Raw genomic sequence first — 16,314 nt, forward strand, 5'->3', positions numbered from 1 at the left:
GGCACCGCCGGGAGTGTTGCACATGCGCACCCCGTCCTCCATGCATGTATCCATGCATCCATGCATCTATCCATGCCCGCCCCATGTCTCCTCGGGGCATGCGCCGAGCGGAGGCATGCGCAAAAGCGGCGCTGAAGCCGCGGAGAGGGGTGTGGAAAAGGGCGTTCCGCCGTTGTCATGGGGACAGCCCGGCCTGGGAGAGGGGTGGAGCGCGGAGAGGGTGGAAATCCGCGCTGATCCCAACGGGAAGGGAGGGGTGCGCGGAGGGAGGGTGCGGGATGCGGGGTTGGGGGGGGGGAAAGGGGTGCGGGGCAGCCGCTGTCGCGCTTTTCACGCCCGCTCGTCGTGCGGCGAAGGGAAGGTCCCGCCGGGTCCTTTCCGCTGGGAGCGGCAGCTTCTGGGTTGGACGGCATCGCTGAACATGGCTGCTGTGAGGAGTCTGTCCGGAGATGGCTCCTGGGGGGACACTGGGTCTGTGCCTTAAGTTACTGAGGGGACAGACCCTGAGTTTGGTTTGGGAACCATCTTGTGAGTAGGGATTGAGCGCAGTAACCTGCAGCAGGGTCTGTGGACGTCTTTGGGTCCTTGGAGTTCTTCTGAAGGGGCTACAGGAAAGCTGGAGAGGTTTTGGTTGGTTTTGGGTTTCTTTTCTTTACAAGGGTGCATAGCCACTGGTCAGGTGGTAATGGCTTGAAACGAGAAGGGAGGTTCAAATTAGACATTAGGAAAGAAATTCTTCACTGTGAGGCTGCTGAGTGAGCCCCTGGCCCAGGTTGCCCAAGGAAGCTGTGGCTGCCCCATCCCTGGCAGTGTCCAAGTCCAGGTTGGATGGGGCTTGGAGCAACCTGGGCTGGTGGGAGGGGTCCCTGCCCATGCAGGGGGTTAGGACTGGATGAGCTCTAAGGTCCCTTCCAACCCAAACCATTCTGTGATTCTGTTCCTTGATGTTTTCTTTTAATAAAAGTGCTGGAAAGGTGCTTCCTGTCTGCAGTCGGTATATCTTGAAGATCAGTCTAAACCTCATTCTTCAGCATCTATTATAATTATTAGTGCCTGGGGCATATTCCCATAGTTTTATGCCATTTAAATCCAGATATTGCTGAGTTGATTTACAAAGTGGAAGTTCACCTCAGAATTGTCCCCTGAGGCCAAGTTGGATGTCCACGTAAATTAACACGGACAGCAAACTGTTAGGAGAAATGCTATCCTTCATGTCTCATACATAACTTTGGATAAATTGTATTTTTTTCTCCCATATAACTTTGGATAAATTGTATTTTTCTCTGCTTCCAATGCTATTAATACAAATCATGAATATACCATCAGTTCTGTGTGATACAGCAAGGCAAAGCATTTATATCTCATTAGCAGAAGCTCCTGAACTGAGGAGTTAAGTTTGTGCTGCTTTGTGATTTTTGCCTCAACCATAAAGTGAGTTTGGTTTTTCATATCAAATGGGAAAAAAAGCATCAGGATAGATGGGTCTGAGAGGAGTGCAGCCTGTGGGTATAATATATGGTATTCTTGGCCAATTGACCTGTAAAACAGCCATGGGAAGTCCTGTGGGATTCTCCTCTGGGGGCTGGGAGAATGGTTGGAAGAAGGAAGGTTGAGATTTTTAATTGCAGAAAGGATCACATTGTAGTGCAGGGGTATAGAGACTTCCATTCAGGCATTTCTGGATTAAAAGATGCCAAAACTTCCCTAAGAACCTGTCTTGAGTTGGCCTGTAGAGCCCCACTTCCCTTAAGGAACATTGAGGGCAGCTCAGGACTATGCTGGGATTACTGTAAGAGGTTTCTGTGCTTCTCACTTCTGCACTAAACGGATTTGGGTTTTTTCCTTATCCATTGTGTGGCTTCACAGTTAACATTTTCCTTGAATGATCTTGCCTAGCAAGAAGCAAATTATCCATATGATAATCCATATGTTTGGAGTTTTCAGAAAGAAATTAATCTGGGTGTGTTTATTACATCAGTTTTTCCTGCTGAAGGCAGAATGAAGAGACATTTGCTGTAAGATTTTTTTTTTTGTGCACCAAGGCTTTATTATTTCTTAGGTACATGAATAAAGTCCTGCATGCCCCAGGATCATGTGTATATTTTTTCAGCTACGTTTGTTCACAGGAAATATTTTCTCTCCCTGCAAGGGTTGCTTTTGTAGTTTCATAAAGCACTGACCTCTGCTCACATCCTAAGGTTTTTTGTATATATTTGATAATTACTTGAAATAGTGGAGATAACATATTCTTGATCTCTTCTTAACATCTCATAGCTGCCCAAATAATGGCCTAGGATTGGAAGTACAAAGGAATTTTGCAGAGAAAAATGAGGAGTCAGAGTTACAGGTGTGATTTTATTTTTCTTCGGGAGCCTCACATATTAAAGAGACAAAACATCCAGATCTGAAGCAGACTCAGCCCAGTGCTCCTGGAGCTTCCATTTTGCAGCTCATAGCAGGGGAAGGAATTGATGAATTGTTCCTTTTCCCTCTGCAGAGATTTTACTTTCTATAACCTTGGCTAGCAAGTCTTAGCAATTTTTCATGTTTCCACAACTGTCCTTGCACTTTGGCAAAAGCCTGAGGTTTGGTTTTTTTGTTTTTTAATAGAGATTTCCAGCCAGCCCAAGCTGCAAGTGCAGCAGTGACTTGCAACTTGTGTTTTGGTGCGGATTTATTTGGAATGGTTGAAGAAGTTGCAGAAGAAGTTTGCCCAGGTGGCCAAGAAGGCCAATGGCATCCTGGCCTGTATCTGGAACAGCGTGGCCAGCAGGTCCAGGGAAGGGATTCTGCCCCTGTGCTCAGCCCTGGTGAGGCCACAGCTTGAGTCCTGTGTCCAGTTCTGGGCCCCTCAGCTCAGGAAGGAGATTGAGGTGCTGGAGCAGGTCCAGAGAAGAGCAAGGAGGCTGTGAAGGGATCCAGCAGAATTCCTGTGAGGAAGGGCTGAGGGAGCTGGGGGTGTTGAGGCTGGAGAAGAGGAGGCTCAGGGGAGACCTCATCACTCTCTCCAACTCCCTGAAAGGAGGTTGGAGCCGGGGGGGGTTGGGCTCTTTTCCCAGGCAACTCTCAGCAAGACAAGAGGGCAGGGTCTCAAGTTGTGCCAGGGGAGGTTTAGGTTGGAGATGAGAAAGAATTTCTTTCTGGAGAGGGTGATCAGGCATTGGAATGGGCTGCCCAGGGAAGTAGTGGATTCTCTGTGTCTGGAGATATTTCCAAAGAGCCTGGATGTGGCACTGAGTGCCATGGGCTGGGAACTGCAGCGGGAGTGGATCAAGGGTTGGACTTGATGATCTCTGAGGTCCCTTCCAACCCAGCCAATTCTATGATTCTAAGTTGCAGCTCTTGTGGCACTTGAGTGACTATGTGGGGATCTGCCAATGTCACCAATGTCACTTTACATCAGCATACCTGGGGAGGAGGTTGCCTTTGGCACAAGGTGGGCAGCAAACATGAACTGCTTCATTCTACCAAACTGCATCTGCCAGAAAATTCTGCTGGCCCTGGGCTTGCACTTGTCATATATTAAGACATTTCTGAGTATTTTGAAAGCTGAGCTTTCCCTCCATCTTTTTCAGGAGGGTGGAAGTGCCACCTAGAGTATGTGCTTCATCTTCATTATATTATTTACAGAGTGACAAGGCAATCATATTACCTTGCTAAACTGTAAAATGTGATTATTTACTAAGTTGATCTCAGATAAGAGTGATACACAGGGGCTTGTAAAATATGTCCTGATCAGTTTGTATTCCAGAAGGCTCATAACCTGCAAGCTCAGTTCTCCAGGCATGGAGAAGGTTGTCATCAGGAGATGGTTATCATCAGGCATGTGATACCAAAGATGTTGTTTGTGTGTTTAGAATTGAATTATAAAGCTTTGAGAGTCAACATTGTGTGAGGAGGGCTTGACTTCAGACCAAAAAAATCAAAGATTAGGCTGTTGCACTGCTCAGCACATGGAATTTCTACAATTATTAGCATCTTTTAATGTGTTTTTTTGCCTCTATTTACTGTTCTGCTTTGCCTGGTAAGGAATATGACTTGAATACTGATGGTAACACACCCCTTAAATTTGCAGCTCAGCAGTAAAGCCTCAGGCACACCTTAACAAGTCCTTAGAAAGTATTTCACATTCTTTTGGTATTTCCACATCACTTAGCATTGCATTTATACACCAGTTTTGTCTGAAGCTGAGGAGCCATCAGCTTTTCTAAAAGGAAAGTTAAATAAAATGCTTCTTTGTGCTATGGGTTGGGGTTTTTTTTGCTTGTTTGGTTGGTTTTGGTTTTTTATTTTTTTTTCAGTCTTCAGATGATTTATATCCATGTACTGAGGTCCAGATGGTGAAAACTGCTCCCAAATAGTCAAACAGAAATGGAACAAGGTGTTTGAAATGAGATTTAAGGTTACACATCATACATGCAGCTATTAGGACAAGACTCTAGGATGCCAGATGTCAATGTGTTGGTGCTTTGGATATTAGGTATTATTAATAAAATATTCATTTATTCATTACAAATACCAGCAAGATAAATAATCTGCTTTATGCCCTTAGAAATACTGATTTTTTTTTAAATTCTACACACTTGTCAGGTCAGTGTCAGAATGACAATCAGCAAATCAATCTAAAACCAGACTGTGATGAATATTTTCTCACCCTGATATCCTCAAATACACTGAAAACTAAAAGTACAGTAGTTTGAGTTACTATCCTCAGAGGAATCCTACAGCAGCATAATCATTCAGATGTATAAAAATGCAAACAATATGAAGAATTAAGGGGAATTCTGCTTTCCCTGAGCTTTGTAGGGTCAGGGTTTATTTGAGATGGGTGAAGATCAAATTCCCTGCAATTCTGGCTTGCTACAGTCCTGCATTTGTATTTTCCCCAGATCACTCCTGATTCCCCCATCCCCTGTGCAGACACTGGCATTTAAATATTCCCATACCTAAATCAGACCTAAAGTGAGCCAAAACAAAGGGAATTTTTGCCAGGTTGGCTTTCAACTAAATAAATACCAGTTCCTGATAACTGAGCTCAGGGCTTGGGTTGGGGATATGCAAGTGGAAGGTTGCAAAAGCAGCAATACAGCTGTCACTGAGCTAAACCTTGGATATTTTTCTCTTTTACAGGTTCTTGGATTTATGGGGGAGCCCAGGGAAAATCTTAGGCAAAGCTTGAGTGTCATGAGAACACAGTAGGAACCATTTGTTCATGAAGAAATGGTTGCAGAAGCCCCATTTCTTTATGTCCTCTGTGTGTTGAGAAGTGTGGGAGCCCTAAAAAAGCCAATAAAAAGTAAAGGCAGGTGAGACTTGAGGCTGAGGATCATATATGGACCTTTCTGGGATGTCCAAAATCCTGTGCTTTTCTCTAAGATATATAATGTTAATAGCAGATGGTCCGAAACACAGGGTTTATTTATTTTTAAGTTATTTATTATTATTATTATTATATTTTATTATTTTATAACTGTTTATTATTAATTATATATTATTATACATTATTATTTATTATTTATTTTTATGATTTATTATATATTACTTATTTATTTACTTATTTATTTATTACTTATTTATTACTTATTTATTTAACAGCTGTTAAATACAGTTTGTCCCACTTCTCCAGAAGCTGTATCCCCCTTTTATGTTTCAATCAATACAGTGTTACCTGGAGCTATTGGTAATACAAGGACATGACCTTGTTACACTAAATTGTACCTAAACAAAGGTAGTTTTTGTCCATAACACTGACAAAAAACGTTAAGATGTATCACGAGTCCCTGGGGCTGTAGGAAGGAAAAGGATGCATAAAATTTTGAAAAAATAAGAATAAAACCCACAAAAATAAATAAACCTTTTTTGTATCAGCCCAGCCTGTGTTTTCACCAGTAAGACAATATTCTGTTTTGGATATCTTGTCAGGAAATGTATGAAAAATAATCTGGGGAGATGGCAAAATAATGAACAGCTAGGGGGAAGGAAGGCAGCTTAACACAGGATCAAATGAAATGGCACAGAAATACAGCACTGGGAGTAGAAAAGTGAATTTCAGAGGGCTAGGTAGTGATGTCTGTAGGGAGGCAATTAGCTCCTTTTCACCCTCAGAAGGGGACAGTCATTAAAATTAGGAGGCAATTGATTTAGAAGTGAGAGAAAGAGGGTTGTATAATTAACCCATGGAATTTTTTGCCACAGGGTAACTTCCAGCTGAATTCCTTCACTGAATTCTGCCTTGTCTTACAAAGATAACACTTAAGATGATAGATACACTAGACTGCTATCTGTAATCACCTTAAATAAGAAGAAAACCAATTGTTTTCTTAATGAAAGGCATGAAGTAAACACCAACTGGAAGTAAGAGAAAATACCCCCCTGTGAGATGTTGCTTGAATCTATTGTGGAAGTTTTATGTCTTCCAGCATTTGGTGTCAGCAACCTGAAAAAGGTTATGGGCTACTTCTTTTTACTGGATTGAAAATTATCCTGACTGAAACATCATTCTCCTTTGTAATGGAGGGTTGGGAAACTCTGTATATTGATAGCTCCATATTGACAACAGCCAAATGAAATTAAGTTATTTACAAAACTGTTGAGCAGTTAAAGCTCCCCTGTCCTAACAAGCTTAAATGGCATTAAAAAATAGATCTTTATTACATCTGGGATTGCAGGACAGATTTGTCATCTAATGGAACACATTCCACAGTTGTTATGATGACTGCTAAGATGTGGATGCTCTGGTGTTAGTGATGTTCCCACCTTTACTGCCATGCAGAAGAGAAGCCAATCCTGGTTTACTCCTTCCAACAAAAGGAATACATAGCTTGTAAAAGAAGCAAGATTTTCTTCTCCCCAGAGATGTGTTATACAGTGCCTGTAGTGAGACACAGCCACAACCCCCCCAGATTTCTTTCTCAGTGCTCATTGTTGATTTGGTCTGACAAGGGAGGCTGTCTGGTTACAGTGCTCTTAGTAACACGAAGAGAAATGGGCAGGTGTGTTGGAGACAAATAAAAAGCCTTGAAATTTCTCATCACACCACGAGCTTTAGCTATTGCAGCAAAAGAATTAAAAATATGACTAAAAAAGCATTGGCTTCCAGCTGGTACTTCAGGTACCTGGGCTAGCCCTGAGGGTGGGACAGTGTCCTTTGTTTGGTGATGCTTTTGATGCTGGATCTGGGGTTCAGATTTTTTTATTTTATTTTGTGTTGCAGTGCTCTTTTTTTGACTTTGCAGCTGGAAATAGGCCACTCCTTTTATAGCTGTCACGTTTTGCTGGTGACCTGGACTCTGCTCCCTGGAGGATGCCACGAATGCCACTGGTAAGAGCCAAAATAATTCCAGCTGCCATGTGACATTGCTGACTGGAAGATACAGGGCCAAATCCTTGCTTGGGTTTCATAGAATCATAGAATTAGCCGGGTTGGAAGGGACCTCAGAGATCATCTAGTCCAACCCTTGACCCACCGGAGCAGTTGCTAGACCATGGCACTGAGTGCCACATCCAGTCTTTTTTTAAATGTCTCCAGGGACGGAGAATCTACCACCTCACTGGGCAGTCCATTCCATAGCCTGATCACCCTCTCCGTGAAGAAATTCTTTCTAATATCTAACCTAAAGCTCCCATGGCACAACTTAAGACTGTGTCCTCTTGTCTTGTTGAAGGTCGTCTGTGAAAAGAGTCCAGTTCCCACCTCGCTACAGCCTCCTTTCAGGTAGTTGTAGACAGCAATGAGGTCTCCCCTGAGCCTTCTCTTCTCCAGGCTGAACAGCCCCAGCTCTCTCAGCCTCTCCTCATAGGGCCTGTGCTCGAGTCCCTTCACCAGCCTGGTTGCCCTCCTTTGGACCTGCTCCAGGATCTCTACATCCTTCTTAAACTGAGGGGCCCAGAACTGGACACAGTACTCGAGGTGTGGCCTCACCAGGGCTGAACACAGGGGCAGAATCACCTCCCTGGACCTGCTGGTGACGCTGTTTTTGATACAGCCCAGGATGCCATTGGCCTTCTTGGCCACCTGGGCACACTGCTGGCTCCTGTTCAGCTTCCTGGCAATCCAGACTCCCAGGTCCCTTTCTGCCACTCTGTGCCCAGCCTGGAGCTCCCCATGGGGTTGTTGTGGCCAAAGTGCAGGACCCGGCACTTGGCCTTGTTGAACCTCATCCCGTTTGGTGTATTCTCATTTTTAATTCAAATTGTCAAAAGCTGAGCTTGTGAAGGAGTGCAGAGGGTTGCCTCATTTACAGGTGCTGTGAAAACCCCCTTTAAGAGGGGTGTGCATGTGTGTGTGTGTAGGTACCACCATAAAAATCTGACCTATAAAAGAAACAGCTTTAAATAATTACCCAAATTTGAAAAACTTGATCTTCTCATGGTGGCTTGTATCTAGTTAAGGTTCCTATAGCATAGTTTATAACATAGGGAATATCTCTTAATTTTTGAGGCATGAGGAGGTTCTTCCTGCTAACATTATTATTCATTTTATACTGGAGATCAGCTTGCTTTCTAGGAATTAGAATCACAGTTTCTCCATTCTGCATTAACAAGCTCTTTAGGAGTTGGGTTTTGTTCTCATTAGCAGAGCAAATGAGAACAGACAAATGAGGCAGACAAAGACTGACATATGCAAATGAGAAAGCAACCCAGTAGGCAAGAGGAACAAAAAAAGAGGCAAAAGACTTCAGAAAAGCAGGAGTGCCACAGAATAATTCATTTAGCTACAGGGAAGTGCTCAAGTGACTGTGGTGAAGAAGGATTTGGATCAGAAGTTGTGATGATGTGTCCAGGAAAAGATGGAATCCCATGAGCTTTACTGAGAGCTCTGGAAGAGGAACTGTCTCCACTCCAATATGTAAAACACCAAAATAATCATTTACATGGGGAGTTACTCAGTCTAGCAAAGGGAACTCTTTAATTGTGCAAATTTATGAAGACATATTTGCCATTAACTCCAGCTGGCTTGATCTGGAAATCTGTATCATTTTTCATGCAGTGAAAACCTGATTCTGAACTATTTCAGTAGCCTACAGAGACTTTTGTTTCCTCTGCTTCTCTGAGCTTGGTTTTTAAGTCGATTTTTAAGATGGCCCCACTGCAAGGGGAATCAGAGCTTCTTATCTGGGAAAATCCTCAAGTGAGATTAGATTAACTTCATTTGTAACTGGAGGCTTAACAGCATTTACTGTCAGGGACGTTAGGTTGTCCCATGGGCCTGTTTGTTAGGTGACATCTCATTAAAAAGGAAAAATTCTGGAAATAATGGAGTTTGTGACACTGAAGCCTTTCTGTAGATGGTCACACATTCACTTTTGTCATGGCAAACCTAGGCTTAATCACCAGTTGCTACTGGGAGGAGCACTCAATAGTAATGGTAACAATTATTTTAAGCTGGAATTAATTAAAAATTGGTCTGTTCTTTTCAGGAGTCAGCTCAATTAAATTCAATATATTTAAAACTTAACACAGGTGTCAATAAGGCCTTCTCATATGTTTATCCTTAAGCATCCTCTATAAAATACAGTAGTTACTTGTGTGCAGGGTTTGAGGGTTTTTTCCTCTAAAAGTTAAACTAATTCTTCTTCAGAGAAAGAAAGCCTTTGTTTCACACCCTTTGGTTCTCACTTGATCCCTGCTTTGAAAAGTTTAGGCAGTGAGCAAGTCCTGTGCACATCTGAATTTCATTCACTCTGCTCCTGACAACTTTAGAGAACAAGGAGAGGGCAGTCAGAAACTCAAGCAGTCCTGGTGATGACAGATAAATGAGACAGACCTATTAAAAAAATAATCTTTGACTACTGAGTAAAGCAGGGGAGTCAGGACATGAAATCTGTTTCTAGCTAAACTCTCTAAATTCCAGCTCTTGTAAGGCTCGGGGAGATCCCCTGATGAAAGACTTCTCATAAATGCAGGGAATTATAATATGAAGCAAGCTGTCAAGAAATCCTGTCTTGCCACAGAGATCAGAGGCTTCTCCTGAAGGAAGGAGTTGTAACACCATTCATAAAACTCTGTGAAACTGGTGTGGATGCTGTGAGACTGGCAGAGCCCACCTGGGCTGGCAGAGTGAGTGGCATCATCTGGCTGATCCTAATACAAAACTGCATCCAGGAGGGAGGCTGGGATGTTCCTCCAGCTCAAATGGGCTATTTGATAACAAAAAAGCTTTTCCTCTTCAATAAAAATCATATATATTTTAGAAAATGTCAGTAGAATGCTACCTAAATTAAAATCTCAGCTCTTCTCCAGTTCTTTGGCATCCTTTTTGCACCAATCTTTACTCCCAGGTGCATAATTTCAAAATTACTACATGTTTATCTTACACCAAAACTGAGTTAATGTGTGATGGAGTTTTTGAAAGAACTCAGCTTTAGAGTAAAAGGCAGCAGTCTGTGGACTCTGGACTTCACAAGGACAAGTCAGAAACCAGGATGGGCATTTTTAAAAGTCTACCAACAACCAAGATCTTGGCATGCAACAGAGTAGTGGGAAGCAGGGCTTCACTCCAAGGGACTCCTGAGAATGTTTTCCTGACAGATTTTTGGATTTTAAATTGTGAAGAGCTCTTGTTTTACTTAATATATGACATTGAGTTGTGACTGCTAAAAGCAAAGTTAAAGGAACAAAGAAAAAAAAAGTTCAGAGTTTGCTTTTGGCCTCTAATAGCTAAAGTTAACTAGAAGTTAAGAAATATCCCTATTAAAAACATAATATGGGTTTATTAGAAAATGGAAAGAAACACAGGTAATGCTCTAGTTCAGTAAATCTTAATTGTCAGAAAGTCAGAGCCAGCAATAGTGATGTGAGGTGAAAGATTGCTTTGCTTGACAGACTGGCTCTTCAGGTGTGAAAAAGCTGTAGTTTGAATACTGACTGCTTTAATTTGAATTATCAGAGCTGGTTTTGAAACACTCTGCATAATAGAGTTGTCTGCAATCCTGGATTAACTCTCAGAAATGCATGCAAGCTCTTCATTCATTCATCAGAAGTGTTATAAAATGTTTCATCACCATCTCTGAGTGCTTGGTTAGCAGCTCTGGGGCTGCTCTCTGTGTGTGCCTATAGAATACACTGTCTGCTCTGTCTGCAGGGCCATTTGCAGCTTTGCCTGCCTGTCTTTTACAGAACTTGGAAGTTTTGCTGCAAGATTATGGATGGCTGTGACTGTTTTCTGAGTGACACAACTTTCCAGAACCCTAAAAGTATAAAATATCCTATAAATCTTCCAATAATAGTATTTAAATGTTGAATTTCCATAGTATGGTGTAACAGTAGCATTAACAATAAAATAATGGATTTTTAAAGACAGGGCACCTGTAGGACATATTGATGAAGTATTCCTACCAGTTGGTATAGGAATTTGTGGCAGTGCTGGGAAATGACTCTAAATCTTTAGGAAGAAGAAGAGAGACCAGTATCCAAAAAGTATCCAAAGTATCCAAAAAGTAAAGTATCCAAAGACCAACTTACTACATTAATGGTGGAACCAATCATCTCTGATTTTTATAGGTTTTGTGAACTTTTTCTACACTCCTCTCACTTTATGGTATTGGCATTGTCCTGCTGTGTTACCAGTGACATTTAGAGCTGTAAAACCTCCAATAACCCTCACATAAAAGCTGCACCAGCATTTCCACATTAATCTTGCTTGCACATTACCCAGGTACAGCTCTGTCCCATATGGAGCTGCATTGATGCTGCTTTGCCAGGGCAAAGAGAGGACTTTTGAGTTCATGCTGGGGCCTTTCCTTGAGGGAAAACCAACACTATGGCATAAGTTGATAATAAAAATAAACACCATTAAACTAAAGATGTAGGCTGAGTTGCTGCCAAAGTACCATAGTGCTGCCTGTAGCTCAAGGAGCATTCATTAATTAATGGAAGAAAAAGTCCTTTTGAAAAATTAACAAGAGCATAATGGGATTGTGGGGCTTTTAGGAAAAACTTTAGGCAAAATTAAGAAAGTCAATGCTAAAGAGTGCCTGCTTTGTGGGTCATTGTGTAGATGTCTGACAGCTTATGCCTGTTGTGCAGATGATAAAGAACTCGGATTTTTTTCTTGCAAGCAGCACAGCAGTCTCTGAGAACAATTGCTTCTGGTGACATCTGATTTATGAAAATCCTAATCCTTGAAAAGATAGCTAAAAACTGCAGCCCTGGACCTCTGAACCCACTCCTGGAGATTTCACTGAGCACTCCAATGATTTGGGCTTTCTATCTGTGCCACGGGTGTGATGAGGAGCCCTGACAGGCATCAGTCACCTGCTTTAAATATGTCCCATATTTATAGAGAGAGGCAAAGACTTTGCAGCTCAGATGGGCAAGGAAAAGGGGTTGTATTATTCCTGTTTCACAAAGGAAAAAGCACAGGGGAGGTAAGGAGTTGAGGCTACCAGATGTGAGCTTCCTCCTTCTCATGTGCAAGGCTGAGGCTCTGACATGGAGCTGAACCTTCTGAATTTGAAAGCTGCTCTTAAGGCTTCCTTGAAGCTTCTTCAGGCAGGACAAGACCAGAGCCCTCAGCCCTTCCTCTTAGAGCAGGTGGTCCCAGAGCTCCTTGGTGACCCCCCTTTGGGATGCCACATCTGTCTTGCTGGGAGTAGGTAGCCCCAAACTGGAGACAGTGAAATTTCTCTCAGATTCTTTGGATTCACCACTTTCAGCTGAAGGATTTCTTCAGAAGTTGGGTGAGAAGGGCTGTATGGAGCTGTGAATTTCCATGCTTTTCAGGGAATAAAAATTTAGGTAATCAAATATTGGAGTCACTTGTTTTTAAGAGTCATTAAATACCTCGAGAGGGTTTGATGCTTTGTAAAGACCAGAGTTTCTAAAGACCTAAGTTCTCTCTATTAAAGCAAATCCCAGCCTCTAATTCTTGAGGATTCAATGGAAATATCTCCTGGATATCAGTAATTCTCTAATCCTCAAGAGCATCACTTTTTTTATTACCTTCTTAGAAAAATGTGGGTTTTGAACAGATCCTGGTGAGCCAGTTGGATTATCCACAAATTTAACACAATATCTTTCCTCTCCTATACATGATACTCCACCTCCCACCTGTGTAGGATCCCTTCTTCTTTTTAATTCAGTAGCATTTTTCATGGTGTAACCTTAATGCATTATTTCCAACCCCCCTCCCCTGGCTACCTCTGGGTCAGTATAAGAAAGAAGAGGGAAATTTTCTTTGTGCCGTGCTGAAGGGTGATAAATCTTTAAACCTGAATGTGAATGAAGCAGAGACCAATGAAATGCTGGTAAGGCTGAAGAAAGTCCTTAATCAGTCTTGTAGAAAAATGCAAAGCATGCTGAACATGATAGAAGATGCTGCTCAGTGGCCCCACACCAACAGGGAGTGTGAACCTGGAAGAAGAGGGGGGCCCTTCCAGCCTTCAGTGTGTATAATATCCATATAAATTATATATGTAATATATGGATGTAACACAGTGGCAGAGGTGTAGGTGTGTGATGTCCTTGCTGGATGCTGGGGAATTTCCCCAGGAGGCTTCTCCACAGCCTTTCTTCTGGACCAATCCTCCCTGCTCCAGCATCAGTCTGCAGCTAAAATGGCTGAAAAACAGGCTGAAGAAAAGGGCAAGGATATTTACAGCAACAAGAAAAAAAAAGGTTTATATGGCTAAAGATTGCAAATGACTCTGCCAGGCAGGAACTGAAGCCACCCTGCAGCAGGAGCCAGCTCTCCCCCTGGGAGATGTGCTGGTGATGACATCTAGTGCCAGGAGCTCAAAATAGGAGGTTTCCAACCAGGATCAGCTGCACGGGGTCTCACAGCATGAAAATGATATTTTTTTTAGTGCCTTGTTCTCTTCCCAGTATCATACTCCTTGCCTACACTCAGTAATATTAAAAAAAATTTGTTCTTCTAATAGGTATTGGATTTGGGGTTGCAGGCTTCACAGGACATGGCCCTAAGCCATGGTCTGGTGGATGGATGTGGATGGTAGATAGAAGGGACAGGCAGTGCATCCCCAACTTCACTTACAGTGAAAATGTAAAGAAATTCAGCATCCATTTCCTTGGTGACACATTTTGAGAAATTCTGACCAGCTGCCAACCTTGCCTCTCTCTACCAGCTGATTTATTGCTGATGGTCTTCAGTGTTTTTCTCCACACCTCGAGTCCTGTGTCCAGTTCTGGGCCCCTCAGTTCAGGAAGGAGATTGAGGTGCTGGAGCAGGTCCAAAGGAGGGCAACCAGGCTGGTGAAGGGACTCGAGCACAGACCCTATGAGGAGAGGCTGAGGGAGCTGGGGGTGTTCAGCCTGGAGAAGAGGAGGCTCAGGGGAGACCTCATCACTCTCTACAACTCCCTGAAAGGAGGTTGGAGCCAGGGGGGGGTTGGGCTCTTTTCCCAGGCAACTCTCAGCAAGACAAGAGGGCAGGGTCTCAAGTTGTGCCAGGGGAGGTTTAGGTTGGAGATGAGAAAGAATTTCTTTCTGGAGAGGGTGATCAGGCATTGGAATGGGCTGCCCAGGGAAGTAGTGGATTCTCCGTGTCTGGAGATATTTCAAAAGAGCCTGGATGTGGCACTGAGTGCCATGGGCTGGGAACTGCAGCGGGAGTGGATCAAGGGTTGGACTTGATGATCTCTGAGGTCCCTTCCAACGCAGCCAATTCTATGATTCTATGTAAACCATGACAAGCTAGGGACACAAAACTAAAAATATGACACATATCAGAATTATTCCTCATGCTGCCAAACATATTCAGTGTCAGGGTTGACCTTACCCAGGATGAGGAGGGAGAGCTTTGTCTTTAGGAGTGGAGAAAGGGATTTACCAGGCACAGAACCACCCCACAAGACCTGAGTATGCTGGGAAGCTATAACCTCTTATATTTCTAAACATTAAAGTCTTTTTACTATTTACTCAGGGGGAAACACAGTGTTTTCTGTGAATTTGTGGACAATTTCCCTTGCATACCAGGGTAAGGAATGTCTCTGGCACAAGATTTTGTGCTTGCAGTACCATACCTCTTCTTCCTCCCATGCTGGAGAGGGGCAGACAGCCCAGACAGATTAACTTGAGCCAGTGACATGGATTTCCTGGGAGTTTTACATTTTAGGGATTATGCTTAAAAAAAGTAAAAATTAAAACCTCAATTTAAAAAGTGTAAATAACAGTTAGACAACTGAGGTTATTAAATACCTGCTTGTATCTGCTTAGCATGATTTTAAAGGAAGTGTAAGCTTGGACACCAGCTTGAGCATTATCTGGGTCTCTGCCAGGATCCCTAATTTCCACTGCTCATCACCTTTTTGCAGTGATCAGGATTCTTGGAGCTGGTTAAATAAGTGAAGACGTGGAAGGAATTCTTCAGCCACTTATTGATGTTCCTAGATGATGAAGATGCTCCAGCTGTGAAATATCTTTTAAGAAGTCAAAGGGCTGGTTTATCCTCTTGATGAGGAGACATTTTAGTCTCATTAGTAGACTGCCACTGTGACACACAGGTTATGAAATATGAACTTAAACAGCACTGGCAAAGACATACAGTTCTTCAGCACACATGGATTTTTTAAATTTATATCCAGTGAGAGATCACTGCCTTCTTTCCTGCTCAAAAATACATTTTTTTTCCTCCTTTCAAAAATTACATCAATCTGCAAAGAGAAAAATATCAGGTGGTTATGGCAGTCTTCTCTGGAAAGCAAATATGACACAAAACCAGTGAGTTCAGTGAACTGGGAAGGTCACATAAATCCAGCTAAAATGTCCTTGAAGTCTGAAAGACTCCGGGGCTCAGATTTCAGAGAATGGCATCATTAATCAGGGCCTGTCTGCAGGGAGAGTCCTTGTTCAGAATGACAAGATTCTGAATCTGCTCTTCCCCACTGCAATCAGTGTTAAATGTAGAGCCAATTACCTGTCAAACATTTATAGTCTCTGTCTGTGTTCCTTTTTACTGAGACATGGAGATATTCCAATGATTCTGATGCTTTTGAACTCATTCACTTGCCAGTCTCATCCCTGCTGATGTCATCTCCTGGGATCTTAGGGTGACTTTTAGGAATTTCTGCCCTTCTTTACCAGGCAAAACTGCTGAGTCCAGCTGTGACACTGTTCCCAGGGGAATTCCTGGTACCCCCAGGAGTGCACACCTGGCTTCCAGGATGGGAGAAGGAGCAGAGATTTCCTCTCTGGACAATTCCTTAGTAACTCCTGTTATTCCTGTTATATCATACCAACAATACAGTTTTTGCTGTGTCTGTAAGTATTTAGCCTCTACTAAGCTGATTTTATCTACTAATTTCTGTCATTGGAATGGCATTATATTCTGCTATGGGTTAGTGGGAATGGCAGCTC

Source organism: Calypte anna, chromosome 4A (genome assembly GCF_003957555.1).
Source record: "Calypte anna isolate BGI_N300 chromosome 4A, bCalAnn1_v1.p, whole genome shotgun sequence".
Taxonomy (NCBI): Eukaryota; Metazoa; Chordata; class Aves; order Apodiformes; family Trochilidae; genus Calypte; species Calypte anna.